Consider the following 8,292-nt stretch of genomic DNA (forward strand, 5'->3'; position numbering starts at 1 on the left):
ATACAGAGCCAGAGAGCACTGGCTTGCAGCAGACATGTGCTCATCTCTCCCTCTTTGCTGGACTCAGCATCCTCGTCCCACCTCCTTGAGGTGGTCCTGCGATCATACCCATCACACAGAGAAGGTGAGTCACCAGATGATTGCATGAGGGTGTGGCTGCTGCCTCCTGGAGCAGGTGGCAAGCCCAGGGTCTGGGTTCAGGACCACACCTCCCCCCCCACCCCCCCACAACGCTCCTCTCTGCAAGTTCATTGTATCTTTAGTTGTTGCCTTTGTTAAACGTTTGATGATAAATCAGAAATTTGGTGTCTGGTACCTGAAATTGATGGGACTTAGGTGACTCAGTGATAAAGAATCTGCCTGCCAATGCAGGAGATGTGGGTTCGATCCCTGGGTCAGGAAGATCCCTTCGAGAAGGAAGTGGCAACCCACTCCAGTATTCTCGCCTGGGAAATCCCGTGGACAGAGCCTGGCGGGCTACAGTCCATGGGGTCTCAAAAAAGTCAGACATGACTTAGGAACTAAACAATCTGAGGTTAGGGCCACCCAGTTACATAAGAATGGACCTCATGGTTTGAGTGAGGCAGACCATCACCTTAGACAAAACAGGTAGATCCTGGGCTTTGTCATGGAAATCCCACTTCCTCCCAACTCTGAGATCTTCCTGTCGTGAGTTCCACCTTGACCTCATGCAGGAGTCCCTCTATACTGAGAGTGCCTGGACACCAAAATACTGATACACACAACCATTCGGGAAGAAATAAAGGACACATTACAAACACATGTTTTGGCTTAAGGAACCTTTTTAACGCTTATGGTTGTAACTGACAATTATTTTTAATCTCAGACAACTGAGGGGGGAATCTCTAGCTCCCTGGGGTCAATCAGGATTTGCCTCTGTGAGGTTCCATGAGGGGGGATTTGGGGTGTCCAGCAGGGTCCTTGTGTGGTTTGAAGTGTGGATCACCAGCAGTCCGTCCAGGTACACTTGTGCTGTCACCTTTCTGCACACCCAGGGGTTCCCTGGACAAGTCTTGTGGTTCCCTTCTTTGCACAGGCATTGGAGGACAGTAACACCTGGTGGCTTGTGGTCTGTGTGACTCTGCTCATATGTTTGCGTTAAATGTGCCTTCATTTTCCAGGAAGAGCCTGTGACTTAGTCTCGAGCCACCAGGATCCCTACACGTGGCTTCTGCAGAATGCCAGACTCACGTTTCTTGGGCACTCAAGCTGCCCACCTGCTCTCCCAAAGTGCCTCTCAAAGGAAACTCTTAACTGGACAAGTCTTGCAGTTCCCTTCCTTGATATTTCCTGAAGATATGCCGTTTCCAAAGCATTTGTGGTGCCGTACCGCTGTGTCTTTGGTTTCCATGTGCTGACGGGTTCATGATCTGATCTTTCACCATTCCTACCATGCAGCACCAGAATGCCGAAATAGTGAGACCAAAGTTCAGATGGAGAGTGTAACAGAGTTGGAAATTTTTCTCTTAAAATTCTACTTTTCAATAAATATAGGTCTGGTTTTGGCCAACTGCTCCCTAGAATCCCTGCGTTTTTCATCAGCAAGTATGTGACTCGTGTATTTACTATTTCTGCTCTAACACCTGGGCCAGGTGCCATCTGCTGTCCTGGGAAGGGCCAGGCCATCCTTACTGGCCCCATGACTTCAGGCACATTATCCAGCCATTCTGAGTGTTGGCTCACAAGTCAGGAGGGCTGCTTTCACCTTTGTAGTTCACAGGGTTGTGCAAGGTTGACTGGTGTGGCACTCAGGACAGGGTCGTCCTATGTGTGCAGGACCATGGGAGATGGCAGTCAGGCTTCCTTCTGTCGAGTGGTCCATGTGACACCATCCTCGTCCTCATGCCCCTCGGCTTCCTCGGGAGCCCCATCCAGAGCCCTGGCTCCAGGAGGCCCTCTGGAGCGTAGTCCTCACTCTGTGGTTTCGGAGCCAGCCCACCCTGGCTTAGAACTCAGCCTCCTCCAGTGTTCAAGGAAGCTCCAGCTGACTCTGCATCCTGGAGCCACCGCCCCTCCTGCCCAGGAGCCGTGCTTGATCCTGACCTCACCCTGCATCCTCACCTCGGCTGACTGGCAAGCCCACACCCTTGGAAGTCACCTCTCTGAGCCCCTTTGTTCTCTCTGTGTTATGTGGAACGAAGCCCCCCACCCTCCTCAGCCTGAGCTGATAGCACCAATAGCCATCGAGGGTCAGGCAAAAGTTGAAACCAACGTCCTGAAGACTTATGCTGAGTCTCAGCTCCTGTCACCATGACAAAATACTATAGCTGAGCGGCTTAGAAACGTCAGATGTATTCCTGACAGTTCTGGAGGCTGGAGGTCAGGTCACCAGGTCTCATGGTCAGGCTGTGACCAGGGCCTGCCCATTTGCAGACATCCACCCTGAACCCTCCAATGGCAGAGAGAGCCAGCTTTTCCTAGGCTGTTCTGATGAGGGTGCTTATGAGGGCTCCACCCTCCTGACACCATCCCATGGGGGTAGATGTTAACTTGAAAGTGGAAAGTGTTAGTTGCTCACTCATGTCCAACTCTTGGCGACCCCATGGAGTGGAGCCCCCCAGAGGCTCCTCTGTCCATGGAATTCTCCATGCAAGAATACAGGAGTGGGTTGCCATTTCTTTCTCCAGGATCTTCCTGACGTGGGATCAAACCTGTGTCTCCCACATTGCAGGCAGATTCTTTACCATCTGAGCCGCCATAAAAGTGGGGGTGATGCACCCTCTCCCAGAAGACAGTACCCCTGGCCAGATATAGTGACTCAGACCTGGAGGGTGACAGCTCCATCCAGGAGAACAGGCTTCTCAAGGGCTCAAGTTCCAGCCTGGAGGGCAGGGGTTCCCGGACCTTCCCGGGCTGTGGGGCCTTGCAGGGCAGGTACTGTCTGACCTCTGACCCTGTGTGCACACCTACTGCCTTACAGCCTGCCCTTTCTGGGGTCATCTAGAGAGAAACGTCTGATCATCAGGACTAGAATGGGCTTTTTCTTTTAACTGTATATATTTATTTACGCATTTATATGTATTATAGAATATTGAATAATATTGGTAAAAATAGCAAACAACACTAAATATTAGTACAATTAAGTTTTTCTTTTTGTGTAATTAAAAAATAGAAGTTCTGATATGCTTTTCCTATACACCCCCTGGGATGGATGCCTAACCCCAACCCCACAAAGTAAATCGACAGAATGTTGATCAGTCCAGTGAGGACAGTTGACAGAAGTCATGGCCCATGATTAAGCCAGTGGACTCGGGAATGAGCTTAAAAAAAAAAATCCTCTTTGCCTGCACCTCCACTTGCATTTCTCCAGCTCAGCTCTGAGCTTCACAAGCAAACTGGAGGGTCTGTGTTCCTTTCTTGAGGGATCCTGTGACTTGACCGTAAGTCACTGCTGCAGATGGATAAACCCCACAGTAATATAAAGACTCACTGTGACAGTGTCTTAAGATGCATGGCCTCCTTGGCCAGGGATGGGCATTTGAAAAGCCTGGTGGGCTACAGTCCATGGAGTTGCAAAGAGTCAGACACAACTGAGTAACTAAGTCACCTCAGCTTGGGGATTGGGTTCTACAACCAAAGTTGGGAACCAGAGGACCAGAGCCTTGTACTTGAGCTTCCGTTGATGGTTGAGGACCTGGGGCTCTCCAAGAACAGGTCAGGACCTGCGGAAGCCTCAAGGCCAAGGAAGCAGTGGTCCTCCCTCCCTGCTTTTCGAACCCTGCGACCTTGGTGTCCACACTGGATGTAAGCCTGAGCCTGACTCAGATCACTCCAGCAGTGTGATCTTCGCCAGGTCCTAAAATCTTTGCACCTTCACGGCCTCAAATGCTCGCATGCAGAGCTGCTGTCAGTCATTTAGGGACAGTCTTAGAACTGATAAACATCGTTCATGTAGAGAAGGTGAGCTGCTTTGCACAATAATGTAAAATGCTTAGAACCTTTGTATAACCTGCTAAATGGTCCTAATGAAAGAGGACATTGGTGGCTCAGTGGTAGAAGTTGGACACGACTGAGTGACTGAGCACAACCCAGCCCTACCTCCATCAGTTCCCATCCTCCTCCTCCTCACTTGAATCACTTGCTCCTGCCTTTCTCAGGCAGTACGCCCCCCCCACTCCAGCCCGCACCACCTCTTTGTCCCCTACCCTTGGTACATGATGCTCTGCCCCCTATTCCCCCTGTGCTCTGCTGCACTAAGTGGGAACTGCTAGCCTCTCTGACTTCCCTAATTCCTTCCCTCAACCGCCCATCCTTCTTGGACATGGGCTTCCACGTCCTCACTTCACTCCTGGGTCCATCCACTCCCGCCTCCCCGTGGATCCGTGGCTGTCCGGACTTTGGATCCAGGTGGGCTCCCACTGCCCCTGACTGTCTGCTCCTCAGCATCTCCTGATCCGAACTGCGTTCTCACAATTTCACACACAGCCTGTACCTGGCACTCTGCCGCCCTCTGCGACCGTTTTTTGTGACTCTGCCCATCAGACCCATGTCCCAAGCTCACCTCGTTTCCTCGTCAAAAAGCCCCTCTTGGAAGACCTCAGGTTTGTCTGTACGGGCTGCTAGCCAGCCTTTCTGTGTCTCTGTATCAGTTCTCTTCCATCAGACTAGTTTAGGTTGAACAATATGAAATTGCCTTTCTTCCCCACAGGTCAAAATGGTTGAATGTTGGCAGTGTCTTAAGGTTCACACTAAAAACTTTTCTCAAAGTTCTTAGCACTGTGCTCCTTGTATGTCATAGGTTCTTAGCAAATATCTGTTGATTGATTAACAACAGAAAAAGAGAACCTATAAAATACAATGGACATGAGTTTGAGCCGAACTCCAGGAGATAGTGAAGGACAGGGAAGCCTGGCATGCTGCAGTCCATGGGATCTCAAAGAGACAGACAGTACTTAGCTACTGAACAATAAGAATAAGATACAAAGGTCACATCCTTCTCTCTGGTGTAATGAGAGTTAAACCAAACACACCTTAAAAACACTCAAAGGGAGGCCTTGGCTCAGTCACTTGCTTGCCAGAGAGTATATTCTAGGTCCCAGGGGTACTTTGACTTCATGCAAACTTTGAATGGGACCCATCAGGCCCCTGTGTCTCCATCTCTGATAAGATCACATGTCATCTGGGAATGAGCCAGGGTCTTGTTCAGTAGAGCTATTATTTCATATCTGTCTAATCTCTGGAAAATTCTTTAAGTGTGTGTTAGTCACTCAGTCGTGTCTGACCCTTTGTGACCCCATGGACTGTTGCCTGCCGGGCTCTGTCCACTGAATTCTCCAGGCAAGAATACTGGAGTGGGTTGGTCATTCCCTTCTCCAGGGGATCTTCCCAACCCAGGGACGGAACCCAAATCTCCTGCATTGTGGGCAGATTCTTTAGCATCTGAGCCACCAGAGAAGCCCCGAAAAATCCTTGAAACTAAGCACTAAATGTGGCCTGTGATCACTGTGAGTTTTTTTTTAAATTGTGGTAAAATACTGATAACTTTACCGGCCTCACTATTTTTAAGTGTTTGGCTCAGTGACACTAAATAAATTCACATTGCTGTACAGCCATTCCCACCATCATCTCCAGAACTTCTTTTTCATATAAAATTGAAACTCTGCCCCAGCCCCTGGTCCCTACCATCTACTTTCTGTCTCTTTGTATTTGATTCCCCTGGGGACCTCTTAAGACTGAAATCATGCTGTATTTGTCCTTTTGTGAGCTTATTTTGTTCAGCATAACGTCCTCAAAATTCATCGATCTTGTAGCAGGTATCAGAAATTCCTTCCTTTTGAAGGCTGCATAATAGCATCACTGACTGAATGGACATGAATTTAAGCAAACTCCAGGAGATAGGTGAAGGACAGGGAAGCCTGGCATGCTGCAGTCCATGGGGTCGCAAAGAGTCGGACACGACTAAGCACCTGAGCAACAGCAACAATATTCCACTGTGTGTATATACTATATTTTACTTGTTTATCAGTTGATTGATACTTGGGTGGCTTCCACCTTTGGTATATTGTGAATAGTGCTGCTATGAACATGGGTGTGCAGTATCCCACTTTTAATTCTCTGGGGGCACATACCCAGATATGAAACTGTCAGATCATGTGGTCAGATAGTTTTCTATTTTTAATTGGCAGGGAACCTCCATACTATTTCCACAGCGGCTGTACCATTTTATATTCTCATCAACAGGGCAGAAGTCTTTCTATTTCTCCACATTCTCGTAACACTTGTAGTTTTCTGTTTTCTTGATAGCAGCCATCCTAATCCATATGGCAGTTGTAACACTTTTATAAGGCTTGGAGAAAATGCCACACCATTAGAACTTGGTCTCACATCCACAACTATCTGTGGAAGCTTACGTTTCAGTGTCCACATATCCTCATTGGCAATTACAAGAACACTCAGCACTATACTATCTCGAAAGATTAATTGCTATGTATCTTAATCCACAGGTGTAATGCAGAGAATACAATTTACCAATTATTGCATGCTGGCCCCTATGCTGGCTTGTGTGCAGATTAGCGCAGAGCTGGTGGTGCGGGGAAGGCCCCCCCGCTGGAAAGAGGGCAAAGGGAGCAGGGGAGCAGGACTGCACATGATGAGGGAACCAGACTCTGTTGGTACCTGAAAAGAGAAGGGAACAGTGGTACAGCTGGTACAGAGATTTGGTGACCCAAATAGCAGTAGGATATCTGCATGGTGGCTCCCATCTCCCTAAGAAGTATGAGGCTCACAGTGGGAGATTTTTGTGTTCTTAAGGCTTTTGAATATAGAAAAGAAAGATTATTCAAAAGGCAGTTAGTTCAGTTAAAAAAAATAGTTACCAAATCCTGGTTCTTCCTTAAATTTTAAAATCCAACTTACAAATCTTATTCTATTTTCAAACTCAACATTGAGCAATTCCTTTTAATTACTTTGATTAATATCTATTTTCATTTAAAAAATTGAATTAAATAAACTTTAAGTATTTCAAATTGCATTTATGTTTATTAATTAAATTTCCTTTTCTAAGTGCTTAAGTTATATAATTAGCAAACCTTTCCAAGTACTTAAGTAATCCTTGAAAATCTAATTAAATATGGTTAAGCCCTCAGCTCTCTTAAATGCTCTGTTTATATATTTACTGACTCCAACCTAAATTCAAAAGTCTAAAATCAAGTATACATTTTAAATCAACAAAATTTTGATTACAAATTCTCAAATTTTGTAAATACATTAACCCAATTGTACAGATTTTATTTCAAAAATAGTAATGCTATAATTTAATTCAATTAAACGGCTATATATTTGGGCTTCTCTGGTGGTCCAGTGGTTGGGAGTCAGCCTGCCAGTGCAGGAGACACAGGTTCGATCCCTGTTCGGTTCACTGCAGTGAAGAGCAGTCCTCGCTCACTCAACTAGAGAAAGCCTGTGTGCAGCAATGGAGACTCAGCACAGCCAAAATAAATAAAAATAAACAAATACACATATTTAATTCAAAAGTCTTCCTAGGCTTAAGAAAAGAAATCGTCATCCCCAAGAATGCTGCCATAACTTCCCTGAGAGGAATCTGGGTTCACCGTTTGGACTGGGGGATTTTTATGATGGGGGAAGTCCCGGCCCAGACATCCACCAACTAGGATCCAGCTGAGACCCCCGCACCAGGGTGGATGGGTCTAAGCTCAGCCTCTGCTGTGCCGTTGTCCCCTTCCAGGCAGAGCTCCTAGGGACTCCAGGGGCCCAGTAGCTGTTTCTCTGCTCCTGGAGGCCTCTAGTGGCTTCCACCTTATTAGATGCTGCCAACCTCCAAGGTGGCCCGTTCTGCGGGGGCTTCTTCCCACACGTGTCCTGCAGGGCCACACCCTTAAATGGGCATCTGGTACGTTGTGCTTGTGTTCAGTCGCTCAGTCATGTCCGACTCTTTTTGACCCTACAGAGCAAATATTCAAAATGGATAACTAACGAGGACCTACTTACAGTGCAGGGAACTCTGGTCCATGTTACGTGGCAGCCTGGATGGGAGCAAAGTATGGGAGAGAATGGTTACATGTCTATGTATGGTTGTGTCCCTTCGCTGTTCACCTGAAACTACCACAGCGTTGTTAATCGGCTGTATCCCAATACAAAATTAGAAGTTTAAAATAAATTTTAAAAAGTGAAAAAAATTAAAACAGAGCAAGACCCTACAGGGTTCCCCAGGGGCAGTCTCAAGTAGGTCTTTGCACGTGACAATTGGGGGGAAAAAATGGGAAATACATTCAAATTATCCACTAGGTTAAAAATCACTGCAGTATCTTGGGA

At 47.1% G+C, this 8,292-nt stretch overlaps 1 long non-coding RNA gene across 1 annotated transcript; it reads right to left on the reverse strand.

Annotated features, from left to right (window-relative positions):
- Positions 1–785: 785 nt before the first annotated feature.
- On the reverse strand, positions 786–8,004 carry LOC121819045 (uncharacterized). The gene is made up of 2 exons (XR_006059175.2): positions 7,969–8,004; positions 786–6,636 (listed from the first exon to the last, which is right to left on the reverse strand). It is a non-coding gene; the product is annotated as an uncharacterized LOC121819045 (long non-coding RNA).
- Between the last annotated feature and the right edge of the window lie 288 nt (positions 8,005–8,292).

Source organism: Ovis aries, chromosome 3, assembly GCF_016772045.2.
Source record: "Ovis aries strain OAR_USU_Benz2616 breed Rambouillet chromosome 3, ARS-UI_Ramb_v3.0, whole genome shotgun sequence".
Classification (NCBI taxonomy): Eukaryota; Metazoa; Chordata; class Mammalia; order Artiodactyla; family Bovidae; genus Ovis; species Ovis aries.